At 45.1% G+C, this 16,235-nt stretch overlaps 1 protein-coding gene across 5 annotated transcripts in view; it reads right to left on the minus strand.

The window, feature by feature from the left end:
• Positions 1-16,235, minus strand: part of LOC144727255 (estrogen-related receptor gamma-like) — a 402,552-nt gene that overhangs the window by 93,754 nt on the left and 292,563 nt on the right. The gene's annotated exons all lie outside the window — the stretch shown is intronic.

A 16,235-nucleotide genomic window follows, 5' to 3' on the forward strand; every position in this document is an offset into this window, starting at 1 on the left:
TTAAACAAACAAACATACATCCTTTATTCCACTGCACACAGCCTTCCGAAGTACTGTGGTCTATCCCATGTCGACTTCTGGGTGGACAGAGTCAGAGGGGGGAGGGCGGTGATTTGAGAAACTTTCTATCCTCCAGTGATTCAGCTGCCACGCCGGGAGATCAAACCTTGCGACCTCCGAATTGGAAGTGTCCCCGTTGCTAACCATTACACATCGCGGCAGAATATAATTTACCTAAGTGCCCGTTCCTACTTCTCATTTGCACGAGGTATGATGAATCTCAATGGGCTTTCACGCGGTAAAACATTTTTTGTTACACAATTAAATAAGTTAATAGCACGCACTTTTCAAGCTGATTTTTGCCACAGTGGGGAAGATTTCTGTTTGAAATTTATTTCGATTCCTCGTGATGTGATGCGGTTATTTCTGTTCCATATATCCTTGACTTGTCACCTGGTTAAACAAAGTCATCCTGAAACTCGAACACTTTCGCTGAAGTCAGAAGTCACCGAATTTCTCGCCAAACGAGCAAAAGGTTGCGGCGCTTGTGTGTGCGGTTTCATGCTCGGATGAGTCGAGATTCCATCGGATGATCACTTTTGACTTCCCACCAAACGGTACTGATTTTATTGACCTCAACAATATGATTGGATGAGTCAACCCGCACGACCGAGATTTGAACGCGTGACCTTACCGATTGTGGAAGCACATATTAACGGCGATCGCGGTGATGTGTTATTCCCACTGTAAAATTGCTTCAACGTGGCGCGTAACATGTTTAAATTGGGCTGTAAATGCAATGTATATACGTAAGCGTTCGTCATTTGTTTTTGATAATAAGAAATCGCAATACAACAATAAAATCTTGATGTATTGTTCAGTAATAGCAATTTATGCGCAAGTGCAATATATTGACTAAAAGTGAAATATCGATCGTAAATATCAAGCGAAAGCGTGCCATATGGAGTTAAAACTCAATACCTGGTAATGAATATTGACTTCACGTCACGAATTTTCTAAAAACAGAACTGGAAATAAACAAACGCTCAATAATGATAAAAGCAATAGCATGACAGCGTTTAGTATAAAAGTCAGTATTTTCTCTGTATACACACACACACACAACCGCATGCACGTACGCGCACACACCGACAATCGCATACACACAAACCCACACACACTCCAATGTCCCCCATTTAGGCTATATATATACTGCTCTTAGGTCAAATGATATTAGTGAGCACCTATTACGGCTGCTAAGAACACAGCGGGGTAATGATGCCAGCAATACACACACTTCCAACTGCTCTTGTACTCCTTGTAGGCTGTGGTGACCTCGGAGAGACACATTCTAAGTCCAGATACCAAAACATGCCACTGGAATGCATGGCCGGGAATGCAAACTGGGTGGCTGGCATCACGGCGCAGCGTGTGCCGGAACAGTGACCTCACTCCTCAACTGAAATATGCGCGCACGTGCGCTGCTCGGCCTCACCGTGCAGCGCAGAGCCAGTGAGCCTGGCTCAGGTGTAACTTGAAGGCTATCTCGTGACACCGAAGATCCCGTTGAGCTAGCTGCCCGGCTATGTTCCAAGGGAGATCCCCGTTGCGTGAGCACAGCAGCAGCAACAAAGGAATGACAAAAAAAACATCGATATTTCAGAGAAACGGGGACAGGGTCCTTAAGGGATGTTGGACAACTAACGGACGGGGCATTCAACGGTCGTAAACAATAACACAGGCGAATAAAAAAAACAATGCAGATGTCACGTGACAACTTAGTTGCAGGTGGAGGGAAGCTCTACGTTCTAGTCTAACAGTGACATGAACGCACGCACATCGAAGAAGACAGCGCAAGCGCGTTGCAGCAAGAGGCACCAGAATAAGTGAGGCAGACAGGTGCCAGTAAGCTGTGCATTTTGGTTTACTCGGGAGGCAAAGAGGGGGGGGGGGGGGAGAGAAGGGAGGCAACCACGCTGTAGATGAGCTGGCGAGGGCATTCCAGAAATGTGGAGCTGCAACGTAGAAAGACTTTCTACCACATTAAGTTTGAGCAATTGGATTTTTTTTTAGCATGGAACACGGAGGTACATCTGAGGCTCACGGGAGAGAGTGAGAGTACACAGGGTAGGTTGGTGGAAATAAAATACGCAAGGATATTTTCTAATGGCCATTCCCGCTACCCGATAAAGTGCACATGTACGTTCCGATCTGTGGGCTCCCGTTGCAAGACAAAGAAGATGCATGTTCACTCAACTGACTGCATGTTTAATATTTCGAATATTGAGCCTAATTTTCTTGATGCAAAGGCCACGTTTGGGATATCATTGGTAACGAGATAGAAAAACATAAGGTGAAAGCAAGCACTCTAAGAGATAAGGCAATGCGATTATATAGGGTCCTGTGTAAAACCAATGAAGGCCGTACAATGTCATTCTTTGGTTCTTTCGGTAAAGTCACGTAGGTAAAAAATAAAAATAAATTAAATCAAGACGTTTCGGACGCAACACAAGCGTCCGTCATCAGGTGGGGCAACCACAGCAAAAACAATTGATGAAGTGGGCAAAAGAGCTGCTAGTAACAGGGGGTTATATAGATGAGGGAGGGGGGGCGGAGCCAAGGATAGATCTAGAATGAATGTCATATCTGTCAAGGAGGGGGGGGGGTTGTTTGACCATACTTCACCACACCGGCCAGTGTGTATTTGTGAATGAGGAGGAGCAGGACTGGTTTAGATATCAACCAGTCCTGATGTTAGCCAAGTCCAGGAGTCCAACTCGGATGAGTGGGTTCAAAGTGCAATGTCCCTCCCCACGGAAGAGCAAATGAGAATTACATTGAAGAGGTGGCTCAAAGCGTATTGAAATGTGACACTATAATAAAGTTGCACCAGCCTAATGTCAGGTACGTGTCGAAGCTTCCAATGCTTAAATAAAGCGAAGTAGTCATGCAGAAAAGGGCAGGGCATTTCTCCACGTAATTTCACCTGATTTTGGCTCATTGAGTCGTGGATACTGCCACCGCTTTTATATAGCATTTACACGCCGTATAAACCCAAATTGTATTGTAATTGTGTAAAAAAAGAATAGAACTTATATGGGGGGAAATGTCATTAATATTCATGACGACATGCATGATGTAATTCCCACATGACATCTTGAATATGCATGGGTTCTCAAGACGTTGTTCAACCGGCCACTTATGGTTCACGTGGCATGCACGTGACGTCACTGCCACATTACCCCTCAGACAAAGGCTTACGTAGAAGTGAATGAGCGTTACACGTGCAATTTAATAATTTACACATTCCTCCAAGGCACCTTTTTGTCCCCCCAGGATAAAATGAGATCACCTAATATTTTGTCTTTTTTTTAATGCCAGAGTCATCCATTCCAAACTTTTGTAATTACAAGAAGGACCTCATAACTCTCATTTGAGACCGATATTACAATGGTATGCATTCTGTTTGTGGAATCCATAGAGGGGACACAAGAAATACGAACAGCTACAGCAAGAAATAAGTCGAACACTCATCTCCTTATGGGTAATCAACTCAGAAGTTTGGATACGTTCTCATGGGGTGGACATTTCACATTGCTGTGGCTGAGACCACCCTATTATTGGGATTTTGAATCAGAACTTTGCAACCACCCCCACTCCCCTTCTCCCCTCCTCCTTCCCCTCGCACCTTCTACTCCAGGGGTCCCCAACCCCTGGGCCACGGACCGGTAGCGGTCCGTGGCCTGTTAGGAACCGGGCCGCACAGCAGCAGGAGGTGAGAGCGGTGAGTGCGCGAGTGGCCCGCCCCCATTGTTTTATTATTCACCACTTCCATCCGCGCCTCTTTCCTGCACTGTGCACTCGTCTCAGTCACAGTGTTGGTAAGCCCACAAGCTGCTAACCCCTAGTAGCCAACATGAGTACAAAACAAACGTCGCTGGAAAGCTTCTTTGAAAAGGGGGAAAGACCCATTGATGAACCCCCCCTCCCCCGGTCCGTGAAAAAATTGTCTTCCACGAAACCGGTCCCTGGTGACAAAAAGGTTTGGGAACTGCTGCTCTATTCTATTACTGAAGTTCTTCTTCCCCTCACCTTCCTCTCCCCACATAAAGGTACACACACCCCACTCGCAGTACCCACTCGGCAGGCCAGGGAGCCCACATCTCCTCCCTCCTCCAAGTATTGGAGCGCAGCGTTTGGGACTTATGTCCGCGGAGTTTGTGTATTCCCACTCCCCTACATCACGGTTCGTGCTCTGCATCGGGTCTCCTAATGAAATATAATGAAAACATGAAAAAAAAATCATGAATCTGCAGGCAAGCGCCTACTCACACTACTGCCGGCGGAAGACCTCCACAAGAGGGGCCTGGTTCTTCCATGCTAGACAGACGTCTTGGAAGAGCTGCCAGTACCGACACTTCACCCCACCACAAGTGCGGTGAAGTGTAAATGTGGTGTAGGTTAAACGTTGAGTTTATAAGGGCTGGATGGGGAGGGTTGGGATGGGTGGGAGGGGAGGGTGGGGAGGGGCTGGGTGGAGAGGGGAGGGTGGGGAGGGTGGGTGGGGAGGGTGGGGCTGGGTGGGGGGTGGGAGGGGTGGGGCTGGGTGGGGAGGGGCTGGTCACCCCGTGGTGCCCTTATAAACGCAACGTTTAACCTACTCACGGCGGCTTGTGCCCGCCCTCAAAGTCGGCCATATTTGCGGAATACACCACGCCGCCGTTGACCCTGGTCATTGACCGAGCAACCCAACGTTCCTACCAGCTCCCTCCGCAGGAATGTGTTATTTCACCAGGTAAGGCCCAGAAGCGACCAGGCTATCACAAACAATGGCTCTGCGAAGCGGCTCCACGGTGGTGAGGGACCACCGATGACTTCAACGGAGATGGGGCGCTCAAAACCTTGGCCACCCAGAGGTGAGACGATGGCCTGATTTGAATCCCAACCGAGATTGTGAACTGGCGAGACCTTATGAATGTTACATCTTGATTTGAAGCTTTCGTGACTGCAGGAATCCATACTCTTTGGTTCTTTCGGTAAAGTCACGTAGGTAAAATAAAATAGATATATTATTTTTTATTTTAGTATATTTTTTTACCTACTTGACTTATGAATGTAGTTTCAGGAAAAGTAGCTTTAAATATACAAATATAAAATGTAACTGGTATCAAACGATGTCTGTTCCTGATAATTATCTGTGGGCAGAACTTGTCATTTTTATTCGGGTTTTTTTTCTTTCAAATTCACATTTTAACAAACCGAAACCACAGATATGTGGTCGGTAGTGAGGGGGGGGGGGGAAACCCCACACAGTATTGACTCAAGATACGAAATAATTACAAGTGCATAAAGCATGGGCCATAATATTATCTGAAGCGCACATTTTTGCGGCGAGCTAATCTAATAATCAATTGCCGCTGAGAAATAGTACGCATTTAGAGGGAAATGGCTGGTTCTCGCACGGGATATTGCTGGCATGAATGGCTGCCTAGAGAATTTCTCTGCTTAGCTCCCTGTAATTACGCGTACAGTGAAATTAGGAAGCCTACAGCGAGCAGGCCCCTCTCTCCCTCAGGTGGTGAAAAAAAAACTGCTTCTCCCAACTACAGGCGAAGTGTCTTCAAACGTTTAGCTCCACCTAGACACTTTACCCCCCCCCCATTCTGTTCTCCGCCGTCTATTGACTTAAATAATGGATTTAATATTGATCATTCTTAAAGTGAGATAGTGCAAGCAATAAAACTATTTCCAGCAAAAGGCCTATCTATTGACGACAGATTCACTATCTTTGTCCATACACCAGAACAATCTGCCATTGCTCTTGCCTTGGCAGTAAAATGCGGGCGCTTGCTTGCTCGCACGGACGCACGCACGCGTGAGTGTACAGGGAAGAGAGAAGCGTTGGTGCAGTGTTGAGAGCTATGCGCTGTGAACTCCATTGCCTGGGCTTGATTACAAGACCTTCAACCTATCATGGGGCCTCATGTATGCCAGATCTGCCTAAAATCAATATTTTGCACGGCATGTGAATATCAGAAATGGGAAGACAGACATCCATTATGCTGGTAACACCACGCTCTCATGTGCTGTGCTGTCCTCTGTAGGTGCTTGCTAATGTCGCTCATACCAATAGTCTATAAGCTTGAACGGAAGATCTTTGTCGACGCGTGTGTCCCTGTAACAGACCCACCGAACGCATTCTGCGCATCTATAGCCATGAAATGGTCATGTGACACAGGGTTCTACTTAATCTAATGCTAATTCAGATGTGGGCAGCTTGTTTTCTGTACTGGCATATACTAGTTCCTCTCCCTCTCTGTCCCTGCCTGGTGCATGCCTCTGCGTGATCCTCCCAATCATGCTTCCAAAGCTCTGGATTATTAAGAGCGCGCGTTTGTGTGTGCCATCTCGTTCCGTGAAACAAAATGTCCCGAGAAAAATAATGAAACTTGGAAAAGCTAACCGAACCCCCCTCCCCCAACCCCCCGCATACACACAAACACACACACAGTGAAAGTCAGCATCTCAAAAAAAACACAAGGAACATTACAAGTAAAGAGAGATTACGGGACAACTGCAGGTACAAAAAAAATCAATGCGGATATTGTATCTCCACTTGGATGCTGGCTTGATGGGGGGGGGGGGCTTCAGATGTCTCGGCTCTGCCGATGACACTCGGAGATACAGCGGCCGCCCAGGAACGGCGGCGCAGCTCGGGAGACTGGACCATCGGCTTCTTATCAATCCGACGGCGGTTGCGGCAATCGGTATCCGGAGCGTTCCCATTTAGGAGACACAAGTGATGCACGCCGATAGTTTCGCATTAGGCGCTGGCAGGCATTCTATGGACTTAAGGGGGAGGAGGATTGGATTGGGGTGGGGGGGGTAGCGTAAGAGGGCGGTCGGTGGAGTCTCGTTATCTGTTTTGGCCACTGAGAGCCCCCCGCTGCCATTTCATCAGGCCGGAATGGACAGGCCAACACAGTGCAGGTGTCCGGCCTGAAAACAAGGGGGGGGCTGTGGGAACTCTCTTTCAGGTGACTGGGCCATATTGACGAACGAACACAAGTCTGCCTTTGGGATAATCAGTGGGGTGACTGGACAACTTTAGCCAATGACCATCCCAGGATTTTACATAGCAATGTGAGCTTGGAATTGCTATAACGTTTACAGTTAACACAGTTACAATGGGTGCCACAGTGGCGGGATGTTAACTACCTCGCCTGGTATACAGGAGGTCATGTATTCGATCCCGAACCTGATGCCTGCTGCTGTATATTTGGAGTTTGCGTGTGCTGGCCGTGGTCGTGTGGATTTTTCTCCGGGTCCTCTGGTTTTTGCCCTCCACATTTAGAAACGTGTGTTTAGAATATCTGGCTGCTACAAATAGGCACGTGATAAGCCACTTTGTTGAGCTGACAAATGTGGACAGGTCGCTTCTGAAAGAGAGCAATAGCTTAGTGGGCCTTGCCTTGTAAAATAAAAACAGTTTAGTTTTAATAACGATAACCGGACGAATGTCTCCCTATAACGTGGTGGTGATGGGGTTTGTATGACCATACTTCACCACGTTGGTGAGTGTACGTTGGTCAATGGGGTTGATGCAAGACCAGTTCGGATTTCAGTTATCAATTAAGTGATCCATGGCAGGAAATGACACGCAGGTCATCCATTTCAGAGGAGAATGTGCTAACTACGGCATCACTGCTCTGTACGTTGTATCATGGTTCCCATGCTTCCCTCACTTTGATGCTTACATGACTGATCGTCTTATTTGGGAAAAACTCAAACAAATAATTAGCATGTTTTTTTAATGGAATATTTTGCTAAAATTTAGTGAAAAGATTAAAGAAAACGCTGTGATTTTTTTCCTGCCAATTTGGAAAAAGTTCTACGCAAAGGTTGATAGTAACCACCTTTTGCTGAGCACATTAATTAGGTTCAAAATGAGCATTCAGTAAAATGGTATCTCAAAAACCATGCCATACTGGCAACGAGCCATTATGATATAAAAAAAAACTAATAAAATGCCTTTGACTTATTGGCCGGGATGCATCAATGAGTACTAGCCACTGTGCCTTGCACTGTGATGACCTGAAATTCAGTCTCATGGCAGTGAAGCAGCTACAGGGGTTTGTTACTGGTAGGAACCTCCTGGATACACCAGCCCACAGGGGATTATTGTGTCCGTCCATCGTGCATCCAAAAATGTGAGGGGTGGGGCTGGGTGGAGAGGGGAGGGTGGGGAGGGGCTGGGTGGGGAGGGTTTGGGAGGGGCTGGGTGGGGAGGGTGGGGAGGGGCTGGGTGGGGAGGGTGGGGCTGGGTGGGGGGTGGGAGGGGTGGGACTGGGTGGGGAGGGGCTGGTCACCCCGTGGTGCCCTTATAAAACTCAACGTTTAACCTACTCACGCCGGCTTGTGCCCGCCCTCACAGTCGGCCATATTTGCGGAATACACCACGCAGCCGTTGACCCTGGCCATTGACCGAGCAACCCAACGTTCCTACCAGCTCCCTCCGCAGGAATGTGTTTAAGCCACTTTGAGGGCTGAAACTCAGCTGCAGGAGACCAGGAGGCTTCAGGCCATGGTTAGGGCCTCAAGAGTAAATGCTCGTGTCTCAACATCAGCGAAGCAGAAACAATTGTGTTTCACGTGTTAATTGATGTCCCTGTGACTCAAGGCAAGTGAATCTTAGTGACAGCTCATGGCTTTTAAAGTGTCCATCTTAAACGTGTATTCTTGGCTTTTTCTGTAAATATTTTAAAGAAAATAATACAAATCATAATACAAATATTTTGTAGAATAATCCACGAAGATTTGACAGTCTTTTTCTTCATACCACATTTTACAAAGTGCTGAACGATTGATGGTAGGTCAGAAAAAAGTGCTTAGTTGTAATCAGAAGACAGAGTTGGGTAATTCATTACAGTACAGAGTATTATCAATATATGTAGGAAGGAAAGTTTGAAGTTTTGCCTTGTGTTTCCAGAACGTGTGTTTTCAGACACAAAACGAATTTGTGTCTCTGCCTCTTGAAGGCTCAGTGTACGTATTTATGCATGTCAAACTTCTTTTGCACCGTATGTAGCCAGCCGTGCTAATCAGAGACGCGTGGGAAGGACAACAAACTAAACACAAAAAAGTAATTCTAACAAAATGAATGTTCAATTTAGATGTAAAAACGCATCATTTACAATGATCCCAAGAGGCAGTCACTACATTGAAGGCCCTTCTGCCAGCAGTGCTGTGATGAAGTAATTGCAGGGCTGCACCTTTACCTTTTGATCATTTACTATGTCCCCAGAGTGAAGCACTGTTCACCAACATTGTGCAATGCACCTCACAATTGTGTCCGTGCTCTCCGTAACAACCTCAAATGTGTTTCAAATCTCATTCCTTTCGAAACTCGCCGTGACCTCCACCCCTGCTTGCTTCAATGTTCTCGTCTCCTACTCTCCCTCCCAAATCCTTCCTCTTCAGCGGAGTATCATCTCACCCTCCGAATTGCCGGTTCCCTCCATCTGCCTCTGCACAATGGGAGGTTACCCCACCTCTTCTGCTGCTCCTCCTCCTCCCGTGCTCTGTGGACTTGATGCGTCTCTCTTCAAATCGAAACTGAAGAACCCCTCTGATTCCAATTGTGAACATAATTTCGAGACTTATCTCCTCTGCACGTCTCATACAACATGTAGTCTATTAACCCCGAAGGATCAGTCGTTATATGATGCTGATGCGATGTTTGTTTCATGGTCATTATTGGATTACAATTTTTCCTTTTTTTTGTTTACTTTTACAATGTGGTGAGTGTAGTAGCCACTAATGTCTGGATGGGGTTATGTGAACCCACGACAGAACACACACACGAATAATTAAGAGTTTTACCCCGAGCGATTTGTTGCACATACTCTGAACACAAGAATCTATAGAAATCGGCAAACAGATTAATTGTAACACACCCTACTCCAGACCAATATGTAGGAATCTTGTCCACCTTTTTTGTCACAGTTTTTCTCGCGATGGTTGAGATGTTATCTCCCTCACCTGGTACACAGAAGGTGGTGGGTTCAATCTCGACCGACCCTGACGACGTCCGTATACTTGGAGTGTGCATGATCCCACTCCCTGCGGTGGTCTCGTGGATTTGTATCCAGGACTTCCGGTTTTTCGCTCTAACTTTTCGAAACGTAAAAAATTAACCCGTAAAAACAAAGTTTTTCACTATAAATCCTTTATATGCGTGGCATTGGTTTTATTTTATTATTCATTTCTGTTTTTCTTGAGTAAGAGTTTCATTTTTATGACATTGGTATTTTAAATTAAATATGAAAAAAAAAATTCCTAAAAGTGGAAAATTTAGAAAAAAAATTTCACGAAAATAAATTGTCACACACAACGAGTCTGTGTGCAAAATGTCAGCTCGATTGGATCACGAGAAGTGGGTTAAAAAACGACCAAAAGATTTGCACGGTCGTAAGCGCGCAAGCAAGCAAGCAAGTGAACTTAATATAAATGATTTAAAAAATAGGGGTTTTCCCCTTTTTTCTGGCAACAAAACTGAAACATTTTTACAAGGAATCATGTGTGCATTAACCACAATACTTGTGGTCAAAATGCAAACAAAAAACACACTGATAATATATGCATTGTCTATGAAACTGATTGGTCCACACCAGAGACGGCTTTCTTTTGAGGCTCGTCTCAATTTAGAAACGTGCGTTGAGATTATTTCGGTGTGCCTACACATTTCCACGTGTGGTGATGTCGGCCACCTCAAGAGGGTATCATGTGTGGCCAGGTCGCCTCTGAAAAACGGATATCAGCTCAGTGGGTTTTACCCGGAAAAATTTAAATAGTTTAGTTAATTTAGCTTAGGTATTCCAGGGTGCATTTGTGATACAATACAACTATTATTCCTATTCAAAACCACTATTTAACAAAGCATGTTTCTCTTAGGCACAGTATTAATACCCTCTGTTTATTCTTAAACAGGTCACTCATGACTCTCTTTCAACAGTCAAGCATTGGGATGTTTGGTCAGTTCCATCAATGCATGTTTGGCTGCACGTAGGAAGAAACCAGACTATCCTGTAAATTCCCATGTGTACAAGAGAATAATGCACAAAGCTCCACGTTACATGGTTAAAACCTACTTGCTGTACTGCTGTCTCGTGGTCACCTGGCAGCACAGTGGGTTTGACAGTCTCACCAATCCGTGTGGCCCACCAAAGCTCACCTCCAAAGGGATGAATTACAGGTGTGCATTTGCGGCTGCTATATGCGTAAATGACAATCAAAAGTTTCACCATCTCTCTGATAAAAATGAGCAAAAGGGGGCAACACTCTGAGCCAAACACGAAAATTCCACGTTCTCGTGGCAGGGACCAGTCTATCCAAGGAATGCCCATTGTTGATTTTCCACAAAGCGAAAGCTCGTTCCATGAATCCGTCTCCGACCAGGATTCAAACTCGCAACCTTTCAGTTTTCGAGTGAAACGCTCACAACCCAGTTCCACCTCCGATCAATGACATACACGCACGACCGCATTCAGGCTCTCTGAATTCACTCGAGCAGTATTGGTCCAAAGGGTTTGTCACGGGGAGTGGGTGCTTGTTCAGGACGCACAAGCGAGTCGAAGTGTATTCTGCAATGCGCCCGCCACCGTCGGTGTAACACAGTCGTTTGTTACGAGATAGTGCTCGGAGTTTAGTCAGGGGGCGCTCTTGATGAATCAATCCCTTTCATTTAGAATTTGCTTTGGTAAATGTAGTGCACACGGCATGTCCATTGTGGGTGGTGCCAGCTCCTCTCGATTTAGGGTGTGTATACACAAAGGGCCGAAAGGGGTGTCTGTTAATAGAATGAAGGCTGTTGCACTGGACCCAATTCCCTCAGGAGGTACTTGAATTCATTGCTCGTGGCCCAGGGTGGATTAAGCATTACAGAGGGCATGTGCAGGCTAATGATTATGAGACCACTTCCCCGTGTGTGTGTGTGAGAATGTGTGTATGCTGGGGAGTGGTGGTGTTGCGGTGAGCGCACTGCGCTATGAAGCCGCCGACCCTAATTCGATTCCCGCCGCTCACGACCAACATCAGTGACGATTATCTGAACCAGTCCTGGACATCCTCCCCTAGGTCGACTCAGCCTCAAATTAGTACCTGGTGCGATGTGTAAAAGGATTGCCGCGAGAGAGACAAAAGTGGCCGGGCGTGGTGCTGGCTGCCAACCTCCTCATGTGCCGTGCCAACTTTCATAGGTGCTCGCTAATGGCCCCAACAGTCTGTTAAGGCTACACGGGGGATCTTTGTTTTTTTTCTGCTGGTCACTAGCACAGTGGTTTTTGTGCGTGCTAAAATGGCTGATACAACTCCTGACCAAGTGGTATTCAAAGCAATCTTGAATCTCCCCGAGGCTGATTAAGCACCAAGTGAGCAGTCGTGTCGCGGTTAGCGCGCTGCGCTACGAACCAGGCGGACCCGACTTCGTTTAAAGCTCACGACAAACACCAGCGACGATTCTCTGAATCAGTCCTGGGCCTCGCCTTGGTCGACTCAGCCTTAAAATGAGTACCTGGTGCGATGTTTTTAAAAACAATGTCACGAGGAAGAGAAAACGGGCTGGGTGTGGTGTTGGCCACCCAGCCCGTCGTGTGCCGTGCCAAGTGAATAATGTTACATGGGTGACCTTTGCCCTTGTCTTTTGGTGGACACCAGCACAGTGGCTTTGCGTGCTGAATTTCGATGGCTGATAAGATTCCTGACCACGTGGCATTTAAACCAATCTTGGGTCCTCCCCGAGGCCAATGAAGCCTCAAACGAGCAATTGGTGCAAATGTGTAAAATCTGGTACTGGCACGACAACGGTGGCTTGTCTTGCAAACTAACGACACTGTCCTCCCTATGTTTTACACGACTGAACAAGGAGTCTTTGTCTGTGTCTTTGTGCGGCAAATGGCCATGGTGGGATGCAATAACACGAGCGAGTCAGTTAGGTGCATTGCAGTCGTATTGTTTCAGTAGTAATGAGTGCTAACGGTGAAGCTACCTTACACAAGCGGCACCCTACTTTAATACCATACCACCCCTTAAGTTTACTTCGTGAATTGCAGGTACATTTGCACGTGGTTCAATAGTTTCATGGGGTCTCACGCACGTACGCATATACTTGTCTGCTCCACAAGATGAAGCTACAAATAGTTCTATACAAAATGCAAGTCGAATGCTTTTCATGATTGCACAGCATTTGCGGTATGATGAATATCACGAATATTGTGACTTTATTGCCAAATGTGGAAAAAAGCATATATTGGCACCGCACCTCCGATGAACACGGTTGGCTACGTACGGTGTGAAAAAAGATCAACATACATGCAGACATTGCCAATAATTGTGTATATACTGGTTAACATTGCGCATGCAGGTATATGGTGTTTGATAATCAACTGAGTGCCCTCACCTACTAGAACGTTGGAAGGAAATCAGTGGTGAGGTCACCGCTTCACCATGATGATAATCCATCTACGCATTTATGTTTTCATCAATCTAACATTCATTTCTTATAATCCTGCTCCACTATAGTATTCACGAATGTGATGGTACGCACAAACCTCTGCAATCAAGTTTAATATTCCCTGCACTCACATGCATATATCCGTTACATTCATTGAACAAGAACATGTAAAATCTGTTTCAATTCAGTTTTTTTTACTACTAAATGCATCCCACTCATTCCATAAGACTCTACACACCAAATTAATGTTTAACTTTCATTGAAATGCCTTTTACAATCCTGCAGATACTTTTAGGGTCTAACTTTCCCAACCAAGAGCTTACACAAATAAAATATGACTGGGATCCGTAAAATGTGCATATGGATATGTATTTATTAATCTAATACAATAATTGACCTGAAGCCATAGGAATTTGGAATTTCCACCAACGCCCTATGCTCATCATTGCCTTGCCTCAAACAGGGATGCTCCCGTGGTGCGATGTTTAGCACGTTGGACCTGCGATCCAGAGGTTGGTGGTTCAACTTGACATCCTGGTGCGCCAGTTGGAATATCGGTGGCACGTTTATCGAATCCCCTCCACCTCTGTGCAACCAGCAGTGTAAATGGGCTCGCCACAGTTTCCGTCACCAATGTTATCCGCAATAGAGGTTTTTGGGGTTCTATCGCGTGAATATAAATGTGTCGTTAAATCCGCCACCACCCGGCACAGCCGATTAGTAAGGTTCGGCATGTTTTGTTGATGTGACAAACCTTGCTAATTGGTTGTGTCGGGTGTTGGCGGATATACCGACACATTTATATTTACGCCATCTAACCCAAAATCCTCTATTATGAAAGCATTGGGTCACCGCTCATTCCTGCTGGCAGTCCGAAGCCCGTTGTGGAGATCCCACATTATTATAGTTGTAGTAGTTACTCTAAATACAACACTTCATTCACGTATCTGCCCAGAATAAAGTATTAATTGTCTTGACCAAAAATGAATTATGCGCTGATACGACTGTGGTCAGAACTTGAACGAACGATCTCACAAATGTAAACTTTGGCTGCTCTACGACATTAATTTCACTGCTTGCCGGAGTAGAATAACGATCGTAATAATACAAGGCCAGTCGAGTAAAATTATGTCGTGGAACACTTGACTCACAAGCACGAGGCTGCGAAGTTAAAATCAAGTTTGAGGGTTGACGCAGCTCCGCACATCTGTGAGACAGCATTGGAGGCAAGGGTTGGTGGAACGCGGGCAAGATTGCGAATCTCCGAAGCTCACTGGGCTGCGAGATAGCCAAGAGATGCAGCACACACACATTCTTGAATCCATCTGTGTCAAGCTTACTCTGGGTAATAATCCATTTTGCTTCCACGTGTCACACACTCGTTGTATGGAACTGGCAAAACTGCCCAAATTCAGGAGATATTTTAATAATTGTCGAGGCATTCCTGGATAAATAAAGAGTGCTGTTGTTATTATTGTTGTTAGAAAATGAGCCCACTTAATGTGGCGTACACAGCGATCATATTATACGTAAACTGGTCCTGCCATAGAAATGTATAATTTCCTCCATTGCTTCAGGGCCAAACCAGTTTGCAAAAAAAAAACGATTACGTGACAACTTGATTTGATTGGCTCTGTCAGGCAGTGGAGGGTTATAGTAAAAAAAACTGGAATTATACCTACATGGTAATCTGAGCCAATATAAACTCGTTATGAATCATAATATTGGTCATGAAAGCCTACGTATAAAATTAAGGGTTACACTTTAATTCCTCATAAGTAATACTGCATTACAGAACCTGAACATAGCTAAGATGTTTTTGGTATCCAGTTACTGCATACAAAATAGAATTCGAACAATTTATGCCAGTATTAATGCAATATTTACATCAACGTTATATATTTTTTTAAAAAAAACCTCTGGCTAACAGAATGATTGAATAAAAATTGAGGAGGGGAAAAAAATGACACAATCTAAAAAATTTGAGAAAAAGTTGCATGGAGGAGGTGTTTTCCAGAACAATCCATCTTTTAAATAGGACATGATTCTCATTTTACAAATGTCTTTCTGACAAGAGCAGGCTCCGGGGTTTTGCCGGGAAACTTTACCTAAATCTTATTCATTTCATTCAGAAGCCACGGAATAAATTAGATTTATGTAAACGGGATATCTGCTGTCATATTTATATCAGATGTAGCATTTCCTGGGTTCCGGCAAGCTAAATGAAAGAGTCGCGCGTATAAATCTCTTTCTGATCGCTGCTCTGTATTACGACATGACCAAAAGCGCACATAAGAAAGCCTGTACTGATAAGCGCATCCTAAACAACGCCTGAGAAGCCACGGGGTTCTGTGATATTGACTGATCTTCTACCAGCACTCGATACACTTATAAACATACATACATAAATGCATATATATAGTGTCTGGTTACATAAGAGGCATTTTTTTCTGCTTCAAACGGTTGCCTTACGTACGGTGCGACATAAGTTCAACGTACATACGTACGGAAAAAAAGTACTGTAATGTTAAAGCGCAGACGTATGAAAAGGTAAATACAGAATATTGCACTCGGTACACAGTCTCTCTCTATGCAGTACACGTACACTCGACAATGCCTCTCTTCGCACACGGTGTATGTCAATATTTTTGGTTTTAAAATATGCATTTCAATTTTTTTTGTATCCGATATATATTATTGGTGCAATCTGCTTTTTTTTTATCCC

This window comes from Lampetra planeri, chromosome 25, assembly GCF_965212315.1.
Source record: "Lampetra planeri chromosome 25, kcLamPlan1.2.h2, whole genome shotgun sequence".
NCBI classification, from domain to species: domain Eukaryota; kingdom Metazoa; phylum Chordata; class Hyperoartia; order Petromyzontiformes; family Petromyzontidae; genus Lampetra; species Lampetra planeri.